The sequence below is a fragment of the Schistocerca nitens genome, chromosome 1, assembly GCF_023898315.1.
Source record: "Schistocerca nitens isolate TAMUIC-IGC-003100 chromosome 1, iqSchNite1.1, whole genome shotgun sequence".
NCBI classification, from domain to species: domain Eukaryota; kingdom Metazoa; phylum Arthropoda; class Insecta; order Orthoptera; family Acrididae; genus Schistocerca; species Schistocerca nitens.
In genome coordinates this window covers 477,885,793-477,898,626 of record NC_064614.1, presented here as the reverse complement: position 1 = coordinate 477,898,626, position 12,834 = coordinate 477,885,793, and the positions used below count along the sequence as shown (strand labels likewise).

The following is a 12,834-nucleotide window of genomic DNA, read 5'->3' as shown; positions in this document are numbered from 1 at the left end:
CTTCCACCTACGCTCAATGGAGCACGTTATCATGATGTCATACGGGATACTCTACCTGTACTGCTAGAACATGTACCTTTACAAGTACGACACAACATGTGGTTCATGCACGATGGAGCTCCTGCACATTTCAGTCGAAGTGTTCGTACGCTTCTCAACAACAGATTCGGTGACCGATGGATTGGTAGAGGCGGACCAATTCCATGGCCTCCACGCTCTCCTGACCTCAACCCTCTTGACTTTCATTTATGGGGGCATTTGAAAGCTTTTGTCTACGCAACCCCGGTACCAAATGTAGAGACCCTTCGTGCTCGTATTGTGGACGGCTGTGATACAATACGCCATTCTCCAGGGCTGCATCAGCGCATCAGGGATTCCATGCGACAGAGGGTGGATGCATGTATCCTCGCTAATGGAGGACATTTTGAACATTTCCTGTAACAAAGTGTTTGAAGTCACGCTGGTACGTTCTGTTGCTGTGTGTTTCCATTCCATGATTAATGTGATTTGAAAAGAAGTAATAAAATGAGCCTTAACATGGAAATTAAGTGTTTCGGGACACATGTCCACATAACATATTTTCTTTCTTTGTGTGTGAGGAATGTTTCCTGAAAGTCTGGCCGTACCTTTTTGTAACACCCTGTGTATACATAATTCTTCCTCCCCATTTGGCGTCCAGACAACGAAAACTTCTATCTAGTATTCGTCAGACAAAAGAAAAAAATGACAGCAACAGTAAAATTGCCCAGAGATAGCATCCTATCCGAGAAAGATGATCATGAAACAACAGAACCTCCCGCGAAACAAAACAGGAAGACTACTGTCGTATATACACCAACTTTGGCAGCAGAGAGGTCATCTTCCACGTGTGAGCAACAGCTAACTTGTGGAGGATTCATCAGATTTCACGGTGACATTCTTGGAGTGCAAAAATACGCTATTTGATCGAGAGAAGCTCAACACTTTATAGCAGCTGTAAATACGAGGTGCGACAATAAAGTAATGAGACTGATTTTCTTTCCAAGATGTGGCAACCCTGCAGGCTTGCGTAGGCACAATAACTTTGACCTTGGTCTATAAGCTGCTTCTAGTCCAAGCGGCACATCGATGCAACTGCTCAGTCGTGAGTTGTGCTGTAATAAGTTAACACGTGTGTGCGTGTCTCTCGTCATGGAAAAGGAACCGCATAATATTGCGCAACGGTATGCCATTTCTTTTTGCGTTATATTGGGTGAAAACGCGACGAAAACTTACAGCTAGCTTCTGAAGGCTTTTGGGGAAGAGATTATGTCAAGAGCTAATGTTTTTCGTTGGCGTAAAATGTTTAGTGAAGGCAGAACGAATGTTTAAGATGAAGACCGCAGTGGACGACCATGAACCTCACGGACAGATGTCAACCGTTCATAAAGAGTGGGTGCCTCCTGGACAAACAGTCAACCAATATTACTACAAAGAAATTTTAGAAAGACATCGTGAAAGAGATGTTCGTATCCATGCCAACATTGCTGATAATTGGATTCTGCATCACGATAATGCGCCATCCCATAATGATCTGTCAGTACAGCAATTTTTAACCTCAAAACAAGTTTCAGTACTACCACAGCTACATTATTCACCAGATACCGCTCTGTGTTATTTTTTTCTATTTCCAAGAGACAAAACGGTGGTCAAGGGTCAACATTTGCAAACAACACAAGATGTTCAAAAAGCTGTGACGAGGGTCTTGGAGGATATTACAGTAGATGAGTTCCAGAAATGTTACCATCAGCGCTGCAAAAAGTGTGTGCAATCAGAAAAGGAACTACTTTGAAGGAGACAACACTGTTGTTGTTGTTGTGGTCTTCAGTCCTGAGACTGTTTTGATGCAGCTCTCCATGCTACTCTCTCCTGTGCAAGCTCCTTCATCTCCCAGTACCTACTGCAACCTACATCCTTCTGAATCTGCTTAGTGTATTCATCTCTTGGTCTCCCTCTACGATTTTTACCGTCCACGCTGCCCTCCAATGCTAAATTGGTGATCCCTTGATGCCTCAGGACATGTCCTACCAACCGATCCCTTCTTCTACTTAAGTTGTGCCACAAACTTCTCTTCTCCCCAATCCTATTCAATACCTCCTCATTAGTTACGTGATCTACCCTTCTAATCTTCAACATTCTTCTGTAGCACCACATTTCGAAAGGTTCTATTCTCTTCTTGTCCAAAATATTTATTGTCCATGTTTCACTTCCATACATGGCTACACTCCATACAAATACTTTCAGAAACGACTTCCTGACACTTAAATCTATACTCGATGTTAACAAATTTCTCTTCTTCAGAAACGCTTTCCTTGCCATTGCCAGTCTACATTTTATATCCTCTCTACTTCGACCATCATCAGTTATTTTGCTCCCCAAATAGCAAAACTCCTTTACTACTTTAAGTGTCTCATTTCCTAATCTAATTCCCTCAGCATCACCCGACTTAATTCGACTACATTCCATTATCTTCGTTTTGCTTTTGTTGATGTTCATCTTATACCCTCCTTTCAAGACACTGTCCATTCCATTCAACTGCTCTTCCAAGTCCTTTGCCGTCCCTGACAGAATTACAATGTCATCGGCGAACCTCAAAGTTTTTATTTCTTCTCCCTGGATTTTAATACCTACTCCAAATTTTTCTTTTGTTTCCTTTACTGCTTGCTCAATATACAGATTGAATAACATCGGGGAGAGGCTACAAACCTGTCTCACTCCCTTCCCCACCACTGCTTCCCTTTCATGTCCCTAGACTTTTATAACTGCCATCTGTTTCCTGTACAAATTGTAAATAGCCTTTCGCTCCCTGTATTTTACCCCTGCCACCTTCAGAATTTGAAAGAGAGTATTCCAATCAGCATTGTCAAAAGCATTCTCTAAGTCTACAAATGCTAGAAACGTAGGTTTGCCTTTCCTTAATCTTTCTTCTAAGATAAGTCGTAAGGTTAGTATTGCCTCACGTGTTCCAACATTTTTACGGAATCCAAACTGATCTTCCCCGAGGTCGGTTTCTACCAGTTTTTCCATTCGTCTGTAAATAATTCGCGTTAGTATTTTGCAGCTTATTAAACTGATAGACAACACCTGCTTTCTTTGGGATTGGAATTATTATATTCTTCTTGAAGTCTGAGGGTATTTCACCTGTCTCGTACATCTTGCTCACCAGATGGTAGAGTTTTGTCAGGACTGGCTCTCCCAAGGCCGTCAGTAGTTCTAATGGAATGTTGTCTACTCCCGGGGCCTTCTTTCGACTCAGGTCTTTCAGTGCTCTGTCAAACTCTTCACGCAGTATCGTATCTCCCATTTCATCTTCATCTACGTCCTCTTCCATTTCCATAATATTGTCCTCAAGTACATAGCCCTTGTATAGACCCTCTATGTACTCCTTCCACCTTTCTGCTTTCCCCTCTTTGCTTAGAACTAGGTTTCCATCTGAGTTCTTGATATTCATGCAAGTGGCTCTCTTTTCTCCAAAGGTCTCTTTAATTTTCCTGTAGGCTATATCTATCTTACCCCTCGTGAGATAAGCCTCTACATCCTTACATTTGTCCTCTAGCCATGCCTGCTTAGCCATTTTGCACTTCCTGTCGATCTCATTTTTGAGACGTTTGTATTCATTTGTGCCTGCTTCATTTACTGCATTTTTACATTTTCTCCTTTCATCAATTAAATTCAATATTTCTTCTGTTACCCAAGGATTTCTACTTGATCCTCTGCTGCCTTCACTACTTCATCTCTCAGAGCTACCCATTCGTCTTCTACTGTATTTCTTTCCCCCATTCCTGTCAATTGTTCCCTTATGCTGTCCCTGAAACTCTGTACAACCTCTGGTTTTTTCAGTTTATCCAGATCCCATTTCCTTAAATTCCCACCTTTTTGCAATTTCTTCAGTTTTAATCTACAGTTCATAACCAACAGATTGTGGTCAGAGTCCACATCTGCCCCTGGAAATGTCCTACAATTTAAAACCTGGTTCCTAAATCTCTGTCTTACCATTATATAATCTATCTGATACCATTTACTACCTCCAGGATTCTTCCATGTATACAACCTTCTTTTATGATTCTTGAACCAAGTGTTAGCTATGATTAATTTATGCTCTGTGCAAAATTCTACCAGACGGCTTCCTCTTTCATTTCTTAGCCCCAATCGATATTCACCTACTATGTTTCCTTCTCTCCCTTTTCCTACTGTCGAATTCCAGTCACCCATGACTATTAAATTTTCGTCTCCCTTCACTGCCTGAATAATTTCTTTTATCTCACCATACATTTCTTCAATTTCTTCGTCATCTGCAGAGCTAGTTGGTATATAAACTTGTACTACTGTAGTAGGCATGGGCTTCGTGTCTATCTTGGCCACTATAATACGTTCATTACGCTGTTTGTAGTAGCTTACCCGCACTCCTATTTTTTTATTCATTATTAAACCTACTCCTGCATTACCCCTATTTGATTCTGTATTTATAACCCTGTATTCACCTGACCAGAAGTCTTGCTCCTCCTGCCACCGAACTTCACTAATTCCCACTATATCTAACTTTAACCTATCCATTTCCCTTTTTAAATTTTCTAACCTACCTGCCAGATTAAGGGATCTGACATTCCACGCTACGATCCATAGAATGCCAGTTTTTCCCCTGATAGCGACGTCCTCTTGAGTAGTCCCCGCCCGGGGTTCCGAATGGGGGACTATTTTACCTCCGGAATATTTTACCCAAGAGAATGCCATCATCATTTAACCATACAGTAAAGCTGCATGCCCTGGGGAATAATTACGGCTGTAGTTTCCCCTTGCTTTCAGCCGTTCGCAGTACCACAACAGCAAGGCCGTTTTGGTTAGTGTTACAAGGCCAGATCAGTCAATCATCCAGACTGTTGCCCTGCAACTACTGAAAAGGCTGCTGCCCCTCTTCAGGAACCACACGTTTGTCTGGCCTCTCAACAGATACCCTTCCGTTGTGGTTGCACCTACGGTACGGCTATCTGTATCGTTGAGTCACGCAAGCCTCCCCACCAACGGCAAGGTCCACGGTTCATGAGGGGAGGGACACTAACCTTGACTAAAACGATAAGCAACATTTTTTATCACCGTCAGTCTCCTTACTTTATTGTCGCACCTCGTATGGGGTGTGTCGTTCCCTGTCCGTCAGTACATGACCAGTACATAAAGTCTGCCTGGCCTTGGTTTACCTGTGGTGGTTCTCGGCCTGCGCAGCTTTAGAGGGATTGAAATGTCCCTGATGAATTCTTTACGCAGGTGGAATCCAGTGAGTGGTTCATGTTAGAAGTCACTGAGCTCTCCTGACACACACACTCTGCTGTTACTGCTTCTCTACTGACGACACAATACTCCTCCCCGCCTCCTTTAAAACGGGCGGGCCAGCCTGTCGTGACTACACTGTGGCGTCCGGCTACCCTTGATCAGAATATGTCTCTTGCTCATCTCGATGTTGACTCCTTTTGTTATATCTAATGTTCTGAATTTGTTTCGACTGCTGCTACAGCTTTTCGTTTCTCTGTTCACAGCTATATCCGAGGAACCATAAGCAACAGTCACCGGCAGTTGAGGGTTAACTGGTAAGTTGATGGAACTTTGGCAGTACTAAAAAGCACGTATCAAATTATTCCGCAGACTTTCTAAAGTTAGCACTGATTGTAAGAATAATCATCTGAATGTTGTTGTGTGAAACCGTAGTGGTAACGTTTCAGTCATTAGTGTTTTAAAACATTTGGTTCTTATTCTGAAGCACTATAACTAAACTTCACTCTAGACATTTAAGTTTCATCTACGATAATTATGGAAGCTGAATCAATGAATTAATATTTGGGCTACGGCAGGGCCTTTTTTTTTAAAAGGAAACCATTCAAATTTTATGAGTAACAGGCATTTTTTACTAAGTAACGCTTGTATCCTAGAACAAAATAGTACAAATAATGAAGTATAACTGGATGCTATGCAATTCTACATGATAGGAAGTAAATGTCGTCCTTTATAACAGACACACGTTTAGAAAACACTGGTAGGACTATTGGAAGAACCTTTGACTCTGATTTGGATGTGAGCATGACAGATATTTAGCGGGGAGCACTTTTTAGCACTGTTTTACTGAGAAGAGACAATTTAGACCACTATACTTGACTATTTTAGTCGAGAGGAGGAACACTGTATCTTTTCTGTTGCACTTATTCACTTTCACTGCACAGTTTCTTCCTGTGGTGAGTGTAGTGGTGTGGCTGGTGGCGGTGCTGAGGGTCACAGGCTGGGGAGGCCTCTGCCAATTGCTGCCTGTAGTGGAATCTGCAGGAAGTTTTGAAGTTTTCGCGGTAGCGCCTGTGCTGCTGGGCCGTCTTGTTCTCCTCCCGGAGGTCCATCCATGTGGTCGGTCGGCCTCATCACTACGATGGCGTGTGCCGTCAGGGCGAGGATCCAGAGAGTCGCCAGCCGCTTGGGTCTTGGAAATGGGCTGCAGTCTGGGGCAGTGATTGCTTCCACTGTTATGCTTCCTGGCGCCGTTCTGTTGATGTGGGCCACCATCTGCTGGCACGCTTCCTATATGTTGGTGGCATTTCCTCAGGTGAAACGGTGCTCGAGGGTGTCGGTCATGGCACATACGTTACAGTTGTCACTTGCGACGAGTTTTATTTCAGCCAGTCTTTGGTTGGTTGGTACCGTTCTGTTTAGTACTTTGTACCATGTCTCAAATGTTTCAAATGGCTCAGAGCACTACGCGACTTAACTTCTGAGGTCATCAGTCCCCTAGAACTGAGAACTACTTAAACCTAACTAACCTAAGGACATCACACACGTCCAAGCCCGAGGCAAGATTCGAACCTGCGACCGTAGCGGTCGTGCGGTTCCAGACTGTAGCGCCTAGATTACCAGGTCTCCTTTTCATCTTTAGGCAACACGTTTTTGGAGACATTTTTCGATATTTGTTTCCTATTGTACTGCGGAAGTTTGTTTTCAGTTTTGTTTTTCGCCTGCTTCCCCCCGAGGGCCCAGTACATTCTCTTGGCTGTTCTGTGGCCGGGGTTCGCCACGGTGTTCAGAGCGTAGCTATTGTTGACGTAGTGCAGCCTGACGTGTCGCATACTGAAAGGGATGTGCCTCGTGTCGACCGGCGCTTCCTCTGATGCGGGCTTCTATCTTGCAATAACTGTGGCTGTGACGCTGTCATAGTTTCTGTCCTAGATGGCGGGCGTTCGTTTTAATAGGAGTGCCGCACATTTGGTCTTTACATCCACTAGACCGAGTACCCCTTCTACTGTTGGCAGCGAGCACATTGCTTGTGCCACTTTGAATGTATTTCGACGCCACAGCAGGTGGTACACTGCGCCCGTAATTGCTAGCGCAGTTTCGGTCGGGATGTTTAGCATTTGCACCAGGTACCACGTTTTTGACAGGATCGTCGTGTTTAACCAGATCTATTTTCTGATGGATCGTTAGTTTCCGGTTCGCGTACTGTCTGGAGAGATGTCTAATGGTGTGTAGCACGTCTCTCCAGTTGTATGCGGCCATTCTAAGCAGACAAGGCTGTATAAATATTCCGAGGACTTTATGGCTCTCTGCTATTTTATACCATTGCCTGTCTGGTTTGAGCCGTTGATTCCCGATCGTCAGTAGCACGTTTTTTCTGGGGTTGGTCTGGGAACCTGACGCTTTTTGGAATGTGTTCATTATGGTTTCTGCTCGCCCAGTGTGTTCATGATTTTCAGTAAAGATGCCTAGATCGTCAGCGTTGGCTTTGTCTCCTACGGAGAATCCTCTGATGTCGTTTGAGAGTTTCCGCAGCAGCGGGTCCAGTGCTATAGCGAAGAGAGCCACTGACAGTGGACAGTCTTGCCTCACGGATCTGTATAGTTTTATCTGATTTGTTTTCCAACTATTGACTGTTACTGTCGATCTTGCAGTACTTAGTATCTTCTGAATGACTGTGATACATTTTTACCCAAAACCGAGTCTGTTTAGTGTTCTATGAGATACCTGCGGTCGACCCCGTCGAAAGCATTTTTGATGTCCACCGAAATTATGGCACCGGCGCTTCTGTTGGTATCTGCCTATGCTATTATGTCCCTGTAGTTGCATGTGGCGTCAAATATATTTTTCCCTGATACCTCACACGTTTGCGTCGAACTGATGACTTTCCTCATCGCCGATTTCAGGTTATTTGCGATGCATTTCATTATTATTTTATAGTCGGCGTTGATGAGCGTAATCGGGCGAAACTCTTCATTGCGGCGAGCAGCTTTCTTCTTTAAGGTTACTGTCCCTTCGGTAAGTACCGAGCGAGGTGGCGCAGTGGCTAGCACACTGGACTCGCATTCGGGAGGACGACCGTTCAATCCCGCGCCCGGCCATCCTGATTTAGGTTTCCCATGATTTCCCTAAATCGCTCCAGGCAAATGTCGGGATGGTTCCTTTGAAAGGGCACGGACGACTTCCTTCCCTAATCCGATGAGACCGATGACCTCGCTGTCTTGTCTCCTCCCCCAAACAACCCAACCCTTCGGTAAGCCCAGGTGAAATATGCCCTCCATTGAGTATCTCGTTCACCATCTCCATGAACTGCACTCCTCGTAAGTTCCAGTACGCGAGATAGAACTCGAGCGGGAGGCTGTTGGTGGCCGGTGCTCTTCATCTGGCGCTGGTCTTCATCGTTTCTTTGACGCCGTCCTCGTCAACATTCTCTGACAGCAACGCCCTGTCTGCGCCTGTCAGCTCAGTTCTCGTCTGCTGCAGAATTTCAGCAGTTGCCGCGTCGTCTGTCTCTTCTCGTCGGAACATGTCTCGGAAATAGTCTTCGACGTGTTTTGTTAATTCCGTTTTAGTTGTAAGATTCTTCCCCTCCTTGTCCTGCAAACTCACTTACGCACTTTCCTGCGGCGCTCTTCCTTTCCCTGTTAAAGTGATGCGTGGTGAATGGCTCTTTTTCCACCTTGACTTATGTTTTGCTTCTGGTAAGGACGCCCCTCACTTGTTTCATTATTTGTAGGACTTTGCCCTTGATTCTCGGTACTCGCGGCAGGTATACCTGGTCGTCTGCTGGTGCTTCGAGTGCGTCTTTCAGGCACTGCTGTTAGAATTCGGCCGTGGTTCGCCTCCAGAATTACTTGCACCCGGGTATCCTTGCTTAGTAGGCAGGAATGCTGACCATTACCCTACCGCAGCACTATGGCCGACACTGCTGCATGGATTCTAAAGCATTACGTTTGTCCACAGTCTTTTAGACAAACTCCGGACAAGTTTCCTAGTAGCGGCTCGGTACTCAGCAACCGGACAGCTGAAACAGGAAATGAAAACTACTTGATAAACACGTTAAACGTTTCACAGACCAGGTGTGTACATTATTAGCACCTCCCAACAAAGGCTGAGGTGATAGAAAAAATATCAGTAATTCTACAGAATTGTTTATATTTCCAAAATATGAGTGAATAGCTGTGATCATTCTTCGGCAGTTGAAAGATAGAATAAACACTTGATGTTTATTCCGGGAAAGCACCGGACAGTGCGCGAATCATTGGAAGAATTCGAAGACAGTATTTCCTGTCTATGACTGAAGTCACTTATAACACTTTCGTTTGTCCCATTGTTGAGTGCTGTTCAGTTGTATGGGATTTTCACAAAGTCAGATTATTTAAAGGGACATGGATAAATGCAACAAGTATTGCACGTTTTGTTTCTCATTTTCGTCAACATGACAACGTTGCACAGGTACTCAGTCGACGACCAACTTAACCTAATTGTGAAATCTCATTCTGATGACGGCGAAGCGTCGTGGAGTGGACTCTACGAGACTCTGAACTCATTGGGGATGTATTCAGGTCTATGATAGTTCAACCACTATTCTAGAACCGCAGACGTCGGTCGTAGCTGCGTCCAATTGGCACACGTACTCTTAATGTAGTCCACAATATTGTAGCCGTGTAACATAGAGGGCTACATAAGCGTTCTCATGTCCGACATTTGTTTCTTCAAACATTATGACAAAATTCTTCAGCAATTGTGTGCTATATTTTCTTGCTGCAGGGCGCCGTGAGAGAACGAACACGTAATCGAGAGGTACGTTCCTGTTTCGTTTTCCGATACTGGCAGCCGTGTTACAATCCCATTTCATGCGGCTTAATATCCCCAACACGACACTGTAGTTATTGCGTTTATCGGCGCTCTTGTATCTTGTCATGAGCGTGTACCAATGTGGACTTTGATACGTCATTCCGAGCGGCTTTTGATCGTGTTTCGTTTAAAGCCGGTTTTTCTGTCCTTCTGCTACTGGCTGTCCCCCGCGCTAGTAGAGTAACGTGTTCGGGGGGATGGCTTCTGTACATCACGACGAGGAGATGATCACAGACTGTACAGCCGCTCACCCGTTGTTAATCTCTATACCTGGCGTGGCAATGGGTTTACTGCACTGCGGTCTGTGTAGCCACTGTTGCAACAATCGACAGATTCCACTACGGTTAAAATGTTATTGTCTACGGCAACTGACTCTGACGGCTGCGGTTTTCCAGACTGCTTGACGGGAGAAGTCCAGTGCCGAGCCGAACCAGACAGTTCAGCATGGTGGCAGGAGTACTCTTTCCCCAGTACGGCGGTTATCTTTCATCCAAGAGACCATGAATCTCTACTGGAGAATACTACAAGAAAAGTGTCGTGCACAGAGATGAACGTTCTGTTCCTGCAATGCACTACTGCTTGCATATATGTTGAGGGAAAATCGAGAAAATGATGTGGCAGGGAAAAATGTGTGTACTGACGTTCTGTTTTTAGACAGACGTGACTGGAATAGGGGCGCGGAGAAATGAAAAGAACATAAACTTGTAGTTAGATGCACAAAGCTATCTAAAAGATGTTACGCTCTGTACTGAAAGGTTTAAAATCGAAGCGAGTAGTGGACATGCAATGAAGATTGTGCTTCTCGAAGTATGTCACACAGAGTGCGATTACCATGTGATTTCATGTTATATTCGGGGATGAAATACGATTGAGAAAACCATATTGTGGAAGTGTCTCTATCGGTGCTTCAGAATGGCGTTGATAAAAATGGTTCAAATGGCTCTAAGCACTATGGGAGTTGACATCTGAGGTCATCAGTCCCCTAGACTTAGAACTACTTAAACCTAACTAACCTAAGGACATCACACACATCCATGCCGGACGCAGGATTCGAACCTGCGACCGTAGCAGCAGCGCGGTTCCGGACTGGAGCGCCTAGAACCGCTCGGCCACAGTGGCCGTTCAAATGGCTCTGAGCACTATGGGACTTAACATCTGTGGTCATCAGTCCCCTAGAACTTAGAACTACTTAAACCTAACTAACCTAAGGACATCACACACATCCATGCCCGTGGCAGGATTCGAACCTGCGACCGTAGCAGTCGCGCGGTTCCGGACTGAGCGCCTAGAACCGCTAGACCACCACGGTCGGCACAGCGGCCGTTTACACAGAATTCAGGCAATGTAAAACCTGTAGGCAAAGATTAAATACGACAGCAGGTATCAGTGTATCTCATCGGTGACAAAAACACCAGGTCAGCGTATGAGTTCAATTGAGAAGAATGATGGGACTCTGGGAACACACCTAACGTTTAAGCTCGTACAAGCATGCAGTTACAGTTGCGGTGCGTATGCCGTGCTAGTGAATAGAAGAGGGCGTGTGAGCGCATACTGTACCACGCAATGTGGTAACACAATGTAATGACCCCCACCTTATCTGCTTCACGGTAACGGATCTTACAGTCCTTGAGACACGTATGGCTTCACATGATGCTACTCTTAACACCATTAAACAATAGCTTTTTTGAAATCCCGTAATTGTTTCCCATTGGGACGCAGAAGGTTGAAATTACGCTCAAAGGTGCCAACAACCTTCCACTGTAACGGTGCAAAAGTATGGCAGCCTGCGACGCCACCCTCGGGCTCGGCGGCTCTCCAAACAGCAAGGTGTCGATGCGAGGAAAACCCACAACTCAGAAGTTCCTGTGAGCTATAATGTAGTTAATGATCTCTCATTGGCACCAAATTTCACTCCATTTCTGCCCAAAGCCACCGTGGTCGTGTCGCACGACAGAAATGTCGTCATACCCATTCTTAGCCGGACATTGTGGCTGAGCGGTTCTAGGCGCTTCAGTCCGGAACCGCGCTGCTGCTACGGTCGCAGGTTCGAATCCTGCCTCGGGCATGGGTGTGTGTGATGTCCTTAGGTTAGTTATGTTTAAGCAGTTTTAAGTCTATGGGACTGATGACATCAGATGTTGAGTCCCATAGTGCTTAGAGCCATTTTAACCACTTCTGTGTACCACTGCACTATCCGAAAACACAAGAGAAGAAGACTGCCGAAACAACGTTGATGAAGTTGATTCCACAGATGTTGAGTTGGGTTCGGATCCTTGGAAACAGGCATTGATGATTGTGTGTGTATTGGTTACATTATTCCAGTTGCTATCTGCAGATTCTTACGTTCGTATTTGACTTTAGTTCCGCAATTTTCACGTTTCTTATTCTCTGAGGTGGAATTCTTCCATTAAGTAGATAGTTCCACGACAGTGATCTGTGAGCTATTCACTAAGAGCAAAGATAAATATTTCACTATCCCTGTCTACTTCATCGTCTGTTCAATGTGCATGCACCCCCATTACCTCGCATCAGAGATTGTATACCTGTCGTCTCGTCATGATGGAAATACAAAGTTTCACGTACCTATTATCCTACCTGTGCCCATCCACAAAAGTAAGAACATTTGGAGACTCCTGATTTGCTGCTGTCCACATTTGGAACAAAATATCCTACTCTCCGTGCACAAATAAGCGCCTTATT

The 12,834-nt window shown here is 44.9% G+C and overlaps 1 protein-coding gene across 6 annotated transcripts in view; it reads left to right on the top strand.

Annotated features, from left to right (window-relative positions):
• The window catches only part of LOC126252056 (glutamate-gated chloride channel), a 712,398-nt gene that overhangs the window by 442,391 nt on the left and 257,173 nt on the right, over positions 1-12,834 (top strand). For all 6 annotated transcript variants that reach the window (XM_049952925.1, XM_049952916.1, XM_049952908.1 and 3 more), the window contains one exon: positions 5,547-5,597. The gene's annotated coding sequence lies outside the window, so the exon portion shown is untranslated. The remainder of the gene's footprint in view (positions 1-5,546; positions 5,598-12,834) is intronic.